Raw genomic sequence first — 14,156 nt, forward strand, 5'->3', positions numbered from 1 at the left:
ATCTTTTCAGAGTGTTAGCTAAAATGAAGTTACCTAATTCAATCTTGTGGGGTATGTGCGTGTGTCAATGCACGGTAGGGGCTGGGGATGTGGGGTTTATTTTTAGGATAAGATGCTCTGAAACAATGAAAAATATGGGTACAGTTGCCACCCTGCCATTGGGCAAGTCCCTCAATCTCTCTGGTAAAATAAAGGGCAGGGCCAGACAATTGGACCGTCTCTGAGATTCCTCCCATTTTCAACTTACCGTGATTGTAGACTTATTTCCTAACTCAAGTCAGGGTGTTCCAGACTACCAAAATACCCTCCTTTTTCTGGAGACACCTATGTTCCCCAGGGTTGGTTGGTTGGTTGGTTGGTTTTTAATGGGGGTGTGGGTGGGGAGGAGCTGTTATGTAGGGAAAGGAACACCAGGTGGGTTAGCGTGGTAGGTTCCCAAGCTACTCACCTTGTACCTCCACAGTTAACTGGGCGGCCCTGTGGTTCAGGCTAGGGCCGGAACAGACCTGGAGGACATACTGTCTGGCCATGGTCAGCTTCAAATTTTAAAATCTTAGACAGGATTTGGGATGACCCCACAGTCCAATGGGTCTCTTGAGCTAAGCTTGAACCTCACCCACTAATCTCAGGTATCCCCAATGACCTCGGAAGTGCTTCTAAGGGTCAAGAGTATGAACTGATAGTTCCACCTTGCCTTACAATAACTACCAGCTGCCCAAATGGCCTACTGCTACCCCAGCTGTGAGATTTTAGAACCACCTGCGTGATTAACGGGTGTCAAAGATCCAAAAGAAAAATAATCTAGCACTACTTTCTAAAGCCTTTTTTATAATCCATCCATTCTGCACCTTCTAATTCAGATATTTAGTCCACATATTATAAATTCAAAAATAAAATCTAAAACAAACTAATCTTTCATTAATAATCAAAACCGAAGACTAAGGAAAATACTATGGAGAAATAACCTGTCCCTAAACCAGATACACAGAGTCTTGATTCTTGAACAAAGTAGCAAACGTTTAATCAACTGATTAAACATCAATCAGTTCAGACTGAGATTAGTCGAAGAACATCACTATCAGCCATATCTCATGCTTTAGCCAAATGTATATATTCTTCCAGGACTCTTTTGCTATTATTTATTCTCATTAACTATTTACTCTCTGCCTAATACATGACAGGCACTCTTGTTAGGTGCTTTACACACATCATTACTCTCAAGGTCGTTAATGTTAACCCATTACAGTCATGCGTCGCTGACCAACGAGGATACGTTCTGATGTTGTGCGAACATCATAGAGTGCACTTACACAAACCTGGATGGTATAGCCTCCTACACACCTGCACTATATGGTACTGATCTTACGGGAACACTGTTGCATATGCAGTCCATGGTTGACTGAAACGTCATTCTGTGGTGCATGACCGTATATAGAAGAAGATACTAAGGGTTACCAATAGTAAGTCATTTGCTCAAGGTCACACAGCTAGGAGCTGAAAAGATATGGGATTGGAGAATCCTTCGATATACTAAAACTCCAAGCCTGTAGTATATATTCAGGATAATTTTTGGCTGCCCAACATCCACTCACCCTACCCTAGTTCCAGTAACAGCCTCAGATTATCATTTGGGATCCCACCCTCCCAACTCTCAACTCATGTTACTCCAGTGGGTCTGACTCCACCTCCAGCTCCAGAGGTGGCATATGACCCAGGATTCGCCAAGAAGAGCATCATATTCTCTTGGCATCAGTGATTGAGTCAGATACAAGCATATGGTCCAGGTAAGGCTAATCAGAGACAGAAAGACTCGGTGCTAGGACTTTGAGCCATTTCTGCTGGACTTGAACCTGGAGTTGCTACACCACCTTCCCTCCAGATAGAAGAGCCAAGGGGTTGAGACAACATCAAGATAGCAGAGCCACGCAAGAAACAGTGAGAAACCAGGGCTTGGTGACATCATTTGAGACACTGGATGAACCCTGAGCTGAACCAGACCCAATCCTTGGCTTTAATGTTATATAAGCTAATAAATTCCCTTTTTGCTGAAGCCAGTTTGAGTCACTTGCAACCAGAAGAGTTATGATTGATACAATATTCTTTTCCAGGACTCCAAAATGATTTGGCTTGTAGGTAGTTTCATTTGACCAGCACAGGTCAAACTCCCCACCCCCCGCAAACCACCAACACTGAATTTGAATGACTGTAGGTGAGTCAACTCTCTCCCACCACAGATCCATCTGCTCCCTATCACATTACAAGGACTATTGCCTGATCGCTGAAAGCATTTGAGAATGCATGGCCTGCCATGATTTTGCATCCCCATGTTATTGAGCCCTTATGACAGTAATTCATAACCTTTTTTGGGTCAGTGAACCCTTTGAGAATCTGATCAAAGACCCAGGACATCTTCCTATCCCCCAAAACACACATATGCATATAATTGTTCTATTTCTCATATAGTTTTAAGGGTATCATAGATCCCTCCCAAAGTCTGCCTAGGTGAAGAATCTCTGCCATACTGATATTGCTTTTTAATCTGGTACATGTCCATGAGGCACTATTTTTAAAAATAAAGGTAATCATTTCATTTAGAGGCATGATGTCAGTCAGTGCTTCACAAACTTTAATGTGCATGCAAATCATCTGGTCACCTTATTAAAATGCAAACTCTAATTCAGCAGACCTGGAATGCATTTCTAACAAGCTCTCGGGTGATGCCGACGCTGCTGGTCCATGGGTTACCCTCTGAGAACTAAGGGTGAAGGAAAACATGCATGGATTTTGGAGTCAAAGGACCTGTGGTTCAAATCCTGCAATGATCCCTCACCAGCGATGTGACATTAGGTAAGTCACTTAACTGCTACCCAGCAGCTTTCATTTGTTCATCTGTAAAACAGGAACATAGTACCCACCTTGCAGGGCTCAACCTCAAAGATTAAATATGACAACATGCAAAAAGCACTAGACAATTAACAGAAGTTCTCTTCCCTTCAGATCAGGGTCCTCAACCTTGGCATTATGGACATTTGGAGTTGGATAATTCTTTATTATGGGGGTCTCTCCTGGGCACTGTAGGATGTGTAGCAGTATCGCTGACCTCCACCAGGTAGATGCCAGTAGCACTCTTCCAACTGTGATGCCAAAAATGTCTTCAGACATCGTCAGATCTCCCTTGGGCTCAAAATCAGCCCTGGTTGAGATCTGCATATTAACAGATCTACATATTAGCTCTAGATCTACATATTAGCTCAAGATCTACATATTAGCTCTAGATCTACATATTAGCTCTAGATCTACATATTAACTCTAGATCTACATATTAACTGCCAGATATCCTAAGACTTCTCTGAGCTCCTTAACTGCCTAAATAATCTTCCACGATCCATTATTTTTTCTTATTTTCAGTTTCAAAAACCTTCAAATGGAGAAATGCATATTACAGGAATATGGTAACAATTTTAAATGCTTAAATGAATTAAATGCTTAAGAATATTAATTAAATGAATTAAATGCTTAAGGAATATTTCCAATCATTTCACAATTCCTTTCACATGGAAGACAGACAAAACACCTAACTTTGTACTGATGCTAGACTTGGCTATCTCCATATTTACGAACCTATATTTTCAATCATTAAAGTGGCGAGGTACAGTTTTCCTATAGCAACCAATCAGTCCTGGAAAACCAGCTCATCCACCTCATGCAGATCTCTACAGAATCTGACAGGGGGCCCTTTGCTAATAATCTTGGCCTTAAGCTTTCCGATCCTTAATTTTTCCTCGTCGTTTGCCAGAGAACCTGAGAATAGCCTCTCCTCCTATTCCCCATCTGAAGTCTCCAGCAGCATGGTTCCAGTCCTACAGCAAAAATACTGACATTGAGACTCCTTCAGCAATGCTGCTTGGATGATCTCAAGCTCGGTCAGACTGCATGTGGGACTCTCTAGGATCCAGGGATAACTGTTTTTTGCAGCAACATAGAGATTCTGTTCTACTGTGAATAAACTTGACAAGTCAGTTGCTTTGGAGAACAGGAAAGGTGAGCAGTCAGAGAGAAAGTCCCCAGATGTGTGACCCAGCATGCAGATGAAAAAGGGAAAGCAGCTGTTCACACAGTCGAGACAGAGCTTGAGATGGTGGCAGTGGAGACAAGAATGCTGTCTAAACAGGTTGGTGGGTTAGGGTGCCTGGGCCTTGAACACTGACCATGTCAGGCCCACCACTTTGAAACATGTGCCCTGGGAACTGCAGAGTTCACTAAGCTGAGGGAACACACAGTTTGCCAAAAAGCCTGTCTCTTCTTGAAAGTCATTCCAAGTCAAGCAGATATAAAGCTGAACGGGTTTCTGGGGCTTAAAAACAAATTGGGCATACCTGTCTACGTTCTCATTTGCCTTCTGGTTCATTTCACTTCGCTCAGAGATGACAAAATATAATACTTAAAATATAACATTTTCCTCCTGGTGCAGCCACTGACCTCCACTGCTTCTTAGACTTCCTCCTAAGTATGTTTGCTACAAACAGATTGAAATCTTTCCCCAGAATTGTCTCTTTCTTATCAACACTTGAAGGTGAGAGAGGCCAACCAATGGACAGATCAGAGGAGAAACACAATCTAGTTAAAGCTGGGACTGAAAATGAGAAAACACACTCATTTTAGGATTACACAAGTTCAAGTCTGCCCTGTTCTCCCCAAAGCCTTTGCTGAAGAGCTGAGAACCACAAGGGAGAGAGTGGGCACTGGACACAGGCCCTCCCTCCTTTCCCCCGCCTCCCATTCCACCTTCCCACTCTTCCTTCAGCCAGCTGCTACTTCTGCCCCCTATGAATTTGGAAATTAGGCAAGGGGACTTGCTGAGAGTGTGAAAAGGAAGACAAATCCCAAAAAAGAGCCTGATGTATCTAGGAGCAGGACAAGCCAAGACCCATGACTGTGACCAGAAGCGAGAATGAAAGTAGGTATGAAGTTGAGGTCAGGACAAGAGGAAGAAATCAAAGTATCACAAGGCCCAAGAGCAGTAAAGCACCTGGCATCTGAGAGGCAAGGAGGTCTGGAGCTAAGAACTAGATGGGGTTCCGTGATATTTCTAATCTGAAGTTGTGCAGGCTCACACAACATTCCATTTATCTACATGTGCTGGGAATTCACTTCCACTGAGCTAATGGAAAAATACACACCTCCCCACAAGGATGCAGATATGATTGCACCTTGCTCAGAAGCAAAAAACTAAACAAAAACTACCCAGTTTTATGAGCTTTTTCTTGATTTCCATACCTAAAGTTACTTTTTTGGTTATGTTATGTTATTTAAAAAATGTTAATCCTTTTGAATTTGTTATAATCATCCTATGATAGTACTTTACCAGACAAAGAAACGAAAGTTCAGACAGGAAAAGCAACACGTCAGGATCACTTAGCTAGTAAGTGGAGAGCCAGGATCTAAACACAGTCAGCCTGGCTCTAGAACATACACATTATACTGCCTCCTTATTATAGAGATAAGACTCTAGGTCATGAAGATAACGCAAATCAACAGGTGGGAAACACCCATCCAATAGCCAATATTGTAATAAATAGGTGGCAATTTGAAAAAAAATTAATTTAAGCCATAATCTCACACTATTGTACCAAAAAAAACCTCTAAAAGATGAAAGGATAGGCAGCAGGGTGCTTTATTAATAGACTTCTCACCTGCCATGTAGGAGCTAGAATTAGATTAACAGCACTTGCAATATCCACCTTCTCCTGTTCCCACGTGATCAGAGGTCATTTCTGTCTTCGTTACTATCATGTCCCCACTACCGAGTACAATGACTGGCTCAGAGGAGGTGCTGGGTAAATATCTGCCGAATGAAAGAACTGAATATAATCTTTTAAATAAAAAGAAAACATAATTTAATATTTACCAAACCTGGGGAAGACTTTTAAAACTTACAAGCTATAGAAGAAATCACAAAAGAAAAGATGGACAGATATATTTACATTTTTAAAAGATTTAAAAGGCAAACAATAGACAATAAATTTACCTTTCTTCTAAGAAAAACACAGACACTCCAGTGGACATATAAGCAAAAGATACAAATAAAAAAAAAGCAATACAAGAATACACATAAAAGCATATTCAACCTTTACAGCGCTCAAAGAAATCTACAAATAAGCAATGATTTTTTTTTAAATCATAGCAATCTAAATATTGATGAATCTTATATCTCTCATTTAGTTATGGAGTAAATTGGTAACTTTGGAAAGCAATCAGAAGGTCTATTTAGAAAGCAAATGGCAATATAATTCAAATTATATTAAAGTGTTTATAATTTTTTGACTCACTGATTCTCCTTTCTGGGAATTACTCCAAAGAACTAATCCAAATAGGAAAACGATAGACATTAAGGTTTTCATTGCATTGTTTAAGATAGAAAAAAATAGTAAAAGAAAGAAAGAAAGCTAAACAGTCTTCACAAAGGGAATAACTAAGAGGATAAAACCACTCATGGCAGGTTGTATGACCGTTAAAAGACCATCATGGACTTCTGCTTCCAGCCATGATAAAATAACAGGGACTAGATTTAACTACCCTCTTCAAAAAATTAGAAAACTGGACAAATGATATGAAATAGCTGTTTTCAGATGTTGTACATCAGGCAGTAGAGGAGTGTGATCCCTGAGAAGGAAAATGAATGAGATGCATCTTTTGGTCAGCCCGTCTTTCATCTTGGACACCCATCCAGACGATGGTGCAAGAAGAGGGATCCAGAGCAGAGCACAGTGGTGCTCTGTGGCTAATTGACGAGACGGAGCTGGTAGCGCAGGGAGCCTGAGGAGCCATGCGGAAAGAGAGTTCCAGGAACCTGCATAGGGGTCCCACTGAGTCTTGTCTGAATACCCAGCCACACATGCATTGGGCGAAATTCCATAAAGCTTAGCAAAGAATGACTGAGGAACTCTTAATTCAGCAATCTCCAGGGCTTACATGCGGCAGAGAGAATTTCCAGTTCCAGTTGGCTAGAGCGGAGAGTCCTCACTGATCACCCAAGGCGTTTCAGTAGAGACTCCAGAAAGGTCACACCTTATAAGGATAAATGATCCCCTAGAGTAAAGGCTACTCCAGACCTTCCCTGAAAAAGCATAAAAACAAACCTCACAAGGATCGACTCATCCAGAGGTCATTTAACAAAGCCCAACACTCTCTAAAGGAAGACAACAAACCCCAGACCTTGACAACATGTTAAAAAGGTAGAGTAACAGGTACTTATTGGAGAGACATTTTAGACAAACTTGTACCAAACTGACTATCTCATGGCATAATCTGAAAGGCTGAAACAGAAGTGAAAGGATCCGACTCCTGACCAGGGAACCAAAGTTATTTAATCTCTGTCCCTGGCCTGCCTGACCCCGGCAAGTAGCATCACAGTGACACCTCCCACAGCGTCAGGTACTCTCCCAGAGGCTGAGCGTGGGCTTTGAGTCATGTAAACCCTGCCTCAAGGTCTGACTCTGACGCTAGTTTCTGCAGCTGTAAATCTGGAATAATGACCACACCCATGTGGCAGAGACCTTGCATAAAAAGCACCTAATAAACTTTTATTTAAAATTGTTTTCTAAGGTGGACTTATTAAGAAATATCCTTCCTGGGGCCAGCCTGGTGGCGTAGTGGTTAAGTTTGCATGCTCTGCTTTGGCAGCCCAGGGTTCACAGGTTTGGACCCTGGGCACGGACCCACACATTGCTCATCCAAGCCATGCTGTGGCAGCATCCCACATGCAAATTAGAGGAAGACTGGCACAGATCTTAGCTCAGGGACAATTTTCCTTAAGTAAAAAAAAAAAAAGAGGAATATTCGCAACAGTTGTTAGCTCAAGGCCAATCTTCCTCACCCAGAAAAAAAAAAAAAAAACCTTCCTAACAGATTTCTTAATCCAATTATCACTGTTTAATTTATATTTTAGAATCTGTAAGATCCATACTAAGCCCTCAATAAATGTTTGCTATTCCTATTTTCTTGTCAATGTTAATATTACTTCTATCGCAAATGTTTGATTTCATATTTTGCAATAAAGCAGCCTCAATAGTATCACAGTATTTATCACTGTAGCTTGTAACTAAAAGTTATGAGAATATCTACTGACTAGTCAAAAGTTCCTCTGACCTTTTTCAGAAATTTCTCTAAATATTTTAAGGCTTAGAAATTTCTATATTCAAACGCCATACCCCCCATTCCCCAGCCCCAAGGACTACAGCATCTAATTTTAGTACTTTCACCCTGACAGTCCCAGGCTGAACTTTTCCTTTTGTTTTCTTTTTTTCTTTAAGCTTTTTATGCTTCAAATATAAGTGGGTGGGAATGTAAATTGGTACAACTTTCCTAGAGGGCAATTTGTCAGTGTATATCAAAAGCCTTCTAAAACAAGTCATACATTTTTGGGAAGCATTCCAATTTTAGGAATTTATTCTATTTGTCCATAAGGATTTACCTCTAAGGATTTTCAATAAAGCAACATTTATAGTGGTTTAAAAATTGGTAACAGGGGCTGGCCCCGTGGCCGAGTGGTTAAGTTCACATGCTCTGCTGCAGGCGGCCCGGTGTCTCGTTGGTTCGAATCCTGGGCGTGGACATGGCACTGCTCATCAAGCCATGCTGAGGCGGCGTCCCACGTGCCACAACTAGAAGGACCCACAACGAAGAATATACAACTATGTACTGGGGGGCTTTGGGGAGAAAAAGGAAAAAAAATAAAATCTTTTAAAAAAAAAATTGGTAACAAACTAAAAGTCTAAGAATAATTATGGGACAGTCATGATGTGAAATAGTGTACACCCATTAAAAGATATCTTGTAAAAATATTTATATGCAAAAATGTTTACCATATATTGGCAAGTGAAAAAGATAGTTACAATACAGTATTATTGTGTAGTCCTACTTTTAATTTTAAAATATATATGTTAAATATTAATAAAGAAACCAAGATGCTAATAGTGTTATGTCTAATTAAGGCCTACGAGTTACTTTTAATTTTCTTCCTTGACCTTTTTTTAATTTCCAAATTTTTTATATTACACATTTGTGACTTTTGAAATCATAAAAAAATAAAATTTCTTTTTTAAAAAAAGACTTTCAAACTCCTTCCAGTAGTCAAGTCTAGCTGCTTATATGTGGTGGCTAGAACAACGTAAGGAATTTTTAAAATGTGAGTTCCACTTTGTTCTGCCATTACTAACTCGGAGACTTCATTTAATTTCTCTGGTCCTCAAATTTCCTAAGCTTTTTACAAAAGGGAGGCAGGGGAGGCTTGAGATGGGAGCATAAATTGGAATACCCCTGCAGCACTGACTGTGATAGCAACAAGCTGGAAACAAGACAAACGCCTATCAAAAAGGGGGGCAGATAAAAAGGAATGAGACATCCAAGATGTGCTAACTGGAATCAGCTAACGCGTGGAGTATTGTTCCATTTAACTTTAAAAAATAAAAAAATTCATTTTTAATTTTATTACCCACACACACACACAAATTTCTGGACGGATGCATGAGGAACCTCCATCAGTAGTGACCTCTTGAGAATGGAATGGTGGAGTCGGAAGAACCTGGAATTTTCACCTTTGACCTTATACTTTTCTATACCTTAGACTTTTTTTTTTTTTTTTTTGAGGAAAATTAGCCCTGATCTAAGATCTGCCACCAATCCTCCTCTTTTTGCTGAGCAAGACTGGCCCTGAGTTAACATCTGTGCCCATCTTCCTCTACTTTATACATGGGAGCCTAGCACAGCATGGCTTTGCCAAGCGGTGCCATGTCGGCTCCCGGGATCTGAACCGGTGAACTCCGGGCCACTGAAGCGGAATGTGGGCACTTAACCACTGTGCCACCGGGCCAGCCCCTAGACTTTTCTATATTGGATTTTTCTAAACCATGAAAATGTACTAGTTTTATGATTTGAAACCAAAAGGGAGAGTTGCAGCACTACATGCCTCTAAGATTCCTTCCAGCTCTAACACTCCCTTAAGTCGCTAATGTAAATGATCATCAACATGGCGGATCTGATCAAGCAAAGTATCAAATTTATTTACCACAATTTAAAGTTTAACAAATCTCTTATTTGAAATTCAATTCTCCTGGCGCTCTGCCTGTGTCCAAAGTTGATAGGGGATGATTGGATAGATATTTTTTCATTGAACTGTTTTTCTAAGGCAGACTCTAGAAAGACGCTTGTTTTTAATTTATAGAGGATAAAATGTAAAGTACAAGACTGTGGGTAAGTTTAATCTATGACAGGTTTAAACTCTCCAACTGCATGGAAGAGAGTCACAGCATGCAGAGGTTTTATGAGCAAATGCAGGTAAGCGTTTGATAAATCCAGTCAATTCTCCAGGAGGGTAAGTAACGTGGTGGAACTGGGGCAGGGGGAAGGGCGAAGATCACAAATAACCCAAAACTGCAGTTAAAACTATTCAAAAAGAAGATGTCATGTAAACTGCAGTGACAATGACACTAAATCTTTAGAAACACATGTTTTTGTTCTATAGCCAAAAATGCTACAAGTTCCATAGTTTGGAAACATTAAACATCGTACAAATGGCTTGATGAAAAACCACCAAAATGTTAACATGAGAAAATAATGATGGTTGTTTAATGTCTTAGCTGAAATCTCATTTTTTGTGAAGCGTTAAAATAGGACTGAGGACTTCTACACTCGCTGTGTAGATCTACCTCTATTTCTACATTCTACCATGATGGACAATTTGAAATAAACCAGCCCTCCGCCCACATCAACGAGAGGAGCTGCAGGAGATATCTGAGAAGCTATTTAAAGGCATCAGATAGCTACCTGGGCAACCAGGAGTCCAGAAAGAAAGGAGGCTTTGAGAAGTGAGCCCTACATTTTCTAGTGCTTCTCCCCTCAAAGTACTTGCTGATTCTCATGCCACAAGAACCAATATTCTTAGAAGGTGCGAGGCTGATAAACCTCAGCAGCCTCATGAGTGCCACGAAGACAAAAAATTGTAGTTCGGGGCCCACCAAGGAGGAGGCCTCAGCTCACTCTTGTATTTTCTGGATGCCCAATCTTGGTTAAGAAGGTCTCCCCCATCCCTAGCGTGTACTCACAGCCTCTCTTATTTTCATCTAAGCGGGATTTATTTTTTATATGGTGTAAGGTAGGAGTCAACTTTATTTTGCTTGAGATGGACAACCAGTCAAAGCCAGCTCTGTTTATGAAATAAACTATCCTTTCCCCTCTAAATCGAAATATCACTTTTCTCATGTATTAAATTGAAACAATCTATTTCTGGATTCTCTCTTTTGTTGCACCAATCTGTCTGTATAGTCAAACATGTAGTGGACATTTATCATTCTTTTTGACTATGTGGCATCTGAACCCCTTTCCTATATTTGGGAAAATCCCCACCTTATGATTCTTATCTCCACCTTATGAACCCATCTCTCGTGAAAGAAGTTGAAAATATCCCACAGAGCCTTTCTCAGCTTCCCTTGAAGCCAGGGTGTGCTAACAGCCAGCTTCTAAAATGGCCCTGGTGATCTTTGACTTCTGGCACTCACATCCTTGCGTAATCCCCTCTCTCATGGAGTAGGCTCATTGCAGAAATGATGCTGTGTGATTTCTCAGGTTGGTCATGAGTTAGCGTGACTCCTGCCTTCTTTTCTGACTTGGATCACTCACTCTTGGGTAAGCCAACTGCCATACCATAAGCACACTCAAGCTGCCCTGTGGAGAGGTCCATGTGGTGAGGACCTGAGACCTCCCACCAACAGCTATGCAAGTGAGCCACCGTGGAAGCAGATCCTGAGGTCCAATCAAGCCTTGGATGACTGTGGGCTCCTGAGAGACCTGAAGCAGAGCCACTCAGTGAAGTGCTCCTAGCTTCCTGACCTACACATAGTGTGTGAGACAAGAAACGTTTATCTTTTTTTTTTGATTGGCACCTGAGCTAACATCTGTTGCCAATCTTTATTTTTTTTTTTTCTCCTTCTTCTCCCCAAAGCCCACCTGTACATAGTTGTATATTCTAGTTGCAGGTCCTCCTGGTTGTGCTATGTGGGACGCCGCCTCAGCATGGCCTGATGAGCGGTGTGGTGTGGAGGTCTGTGCCCAGGATTCGAACTGGTGAAGCCCTGGGCCTCTGACGTGGAATGCACGAACTTAACCACTTGGCCACAGGGCTGGCCCCAATGTTTATCATTTTAAGCTGCATAGTTTTGGGGTAATTTGTTACGCAACAAAAGATAATACATAGGTTATGGCACCTGACCCAAGTTCTCCATTTGTTTAATACTGTTCAATAAGATTTTATAGTTTTCTTCATGTAGGAACTATGTCTTTCTTGTCAAGTTTATCCCTAAGTATTTTATGTCTTTTGTGTCTTATATGAATGAAATTTATTAAAAATGTCCATTTCAGGCCGGCCTGGTGGTGCAGTGGTTAAGTTCATATGTTCTGCTTCAGCGGCCCAGGGTTCGCCGATTAGGATCCTGGGTTCGGACATGGCACCGCTTGGCAAGCCATGCTGTGGCAGGCGTCCCACATATAAAGTAGAGGAAGATGGGCATGGATGTTAGCTCAGGGCCAGTCTTTCTCAGCAAAAAGAGGAGGATTGGTGGCAGATGTTAGCTCAGGGCTAATCTTCCTTAAAAAAAAAAGTCCATTTCTATGTGTTTTTTGCAAGCAAGTCTATTGATGTTTATGTATTTACATTATAGACAATAATCTACCAGATTCACATATTCATTCTCTATATACAATATATATATTTTTCTAACTAGAGTCTCTTGGGTTTCCAGGATATACCATCATTTCACCAGTAAGAAGGAATTTCAAAATAAAAGACTTCACCTTTTCTAAAACTGTCGATTACTTATTTTACTTGCCTTACCGTTGGACCCTCCTAAATAGTATGGGACAATACTGACAACAGTGGGCACCTCAGTCTGGTTGCTGATCCCTACTGAAATGGGTTTTAGGGTTTTCTTGTTTAGAATGATAATTGCTATAAGTTTTTTGTGGGATTTTTTTTGACTGAGGTATAATTTACATAACAAAATTCACTCTTTTAAAAATGCAGTTTGATGAGTTTTAACCACCACCAAAATAAAAATTAAGAGCATTCCCATCACCCCAAAAAATTCCCTTATATTCTTTTGAAGTCATTCTTTTATATCATTGCTTCAGTTTAAATAAGATGTATGCACTTATGATGCAACTCCACTGTTAATGTTTGTTCAAGCTGTACGAACAGAGAATGCATCTGTATTGCTCACCCCTATATTGCCAGCACCTTGCATAATACCCAACACACACCAAGTCCTCAACACTTGCTGAATTAATAAATGAATGAATGAATGAACCAATCAACCAACCAACAAATTCATCTTCGTGTTCAGCCCCATTCCTTAATGCTCCCTGATGCCAACTGCTTTCTTGCCTTCAACTCCCCAGTCTGCATCCTCCCCGACTCCTCATTGCTGGAAGACACCTGTCTACAAGGTGAGCCATCCACTGCCCCTAATGGCACCCCTTTACCTATTTGGTTTTTTCTCCCAAGAAGAAGCTTAACAGCAGTAATAACAAAAAACAACACAGGTGGCTGTTTCCAGTAGCATCCATGGACACATGGTGTCAAAAGGGAAAAACTAAAATTAGGAAGCAAGAGAATCAGATCCAAAGGTAGGGAGCTTAAGCCCAAGCAGGAGTTAAGTTTTGGAGGAGCTAGACCAAGATGGGAACTGAGGCTCAAAAATGGGTCAAAAGTCAGAAGAAGTGGAGACCACAGGAGAGAAGCAGTGAGGCTGAGAACTGAGGAAGCTGCCTACTCCTTTTACAGGGTGCACAGCCAGGGACCCCGTCTTAAAGGGGCAGAGTTGAGCCAGACAAGGGCCAGCCATCTTCTTATGCCAGTCTACTGTGTTGCGTTCTGCCTGCCTCATAAATCCCCACCATCATCTGCAGAAACACCTACCCACAAGCAATGGATCTATTTTGGAGGGCATGTCTCATTCTCAGTTCCCTCCAGGTGCAGCACGAACAACCCACCACTGACCAGTTACGATGGGAATTTGCAGTTTCAGAACTGGTTGCTTACTTGTTCAGAGTTAGAGAAAAAGGTGAAGAAGCTGAGCTGTGAAATGCAGAAAAGTGAAGGAACT

The sequence above is a fragment of the Equus caballus genome, chromosome 28, assembly GCF_041296265.1.
Source record: "Equus caballus isolate H_3958 breed thoroughbred chromosome 28, TB-T2T, whole genome shotgun sequence".
Classification (NCBI taxonomy): Eukaryota; Metazoa; Chordata; class Mammalia; order Perissodactyla; family Equidae; genus Equus; species Equus caballus.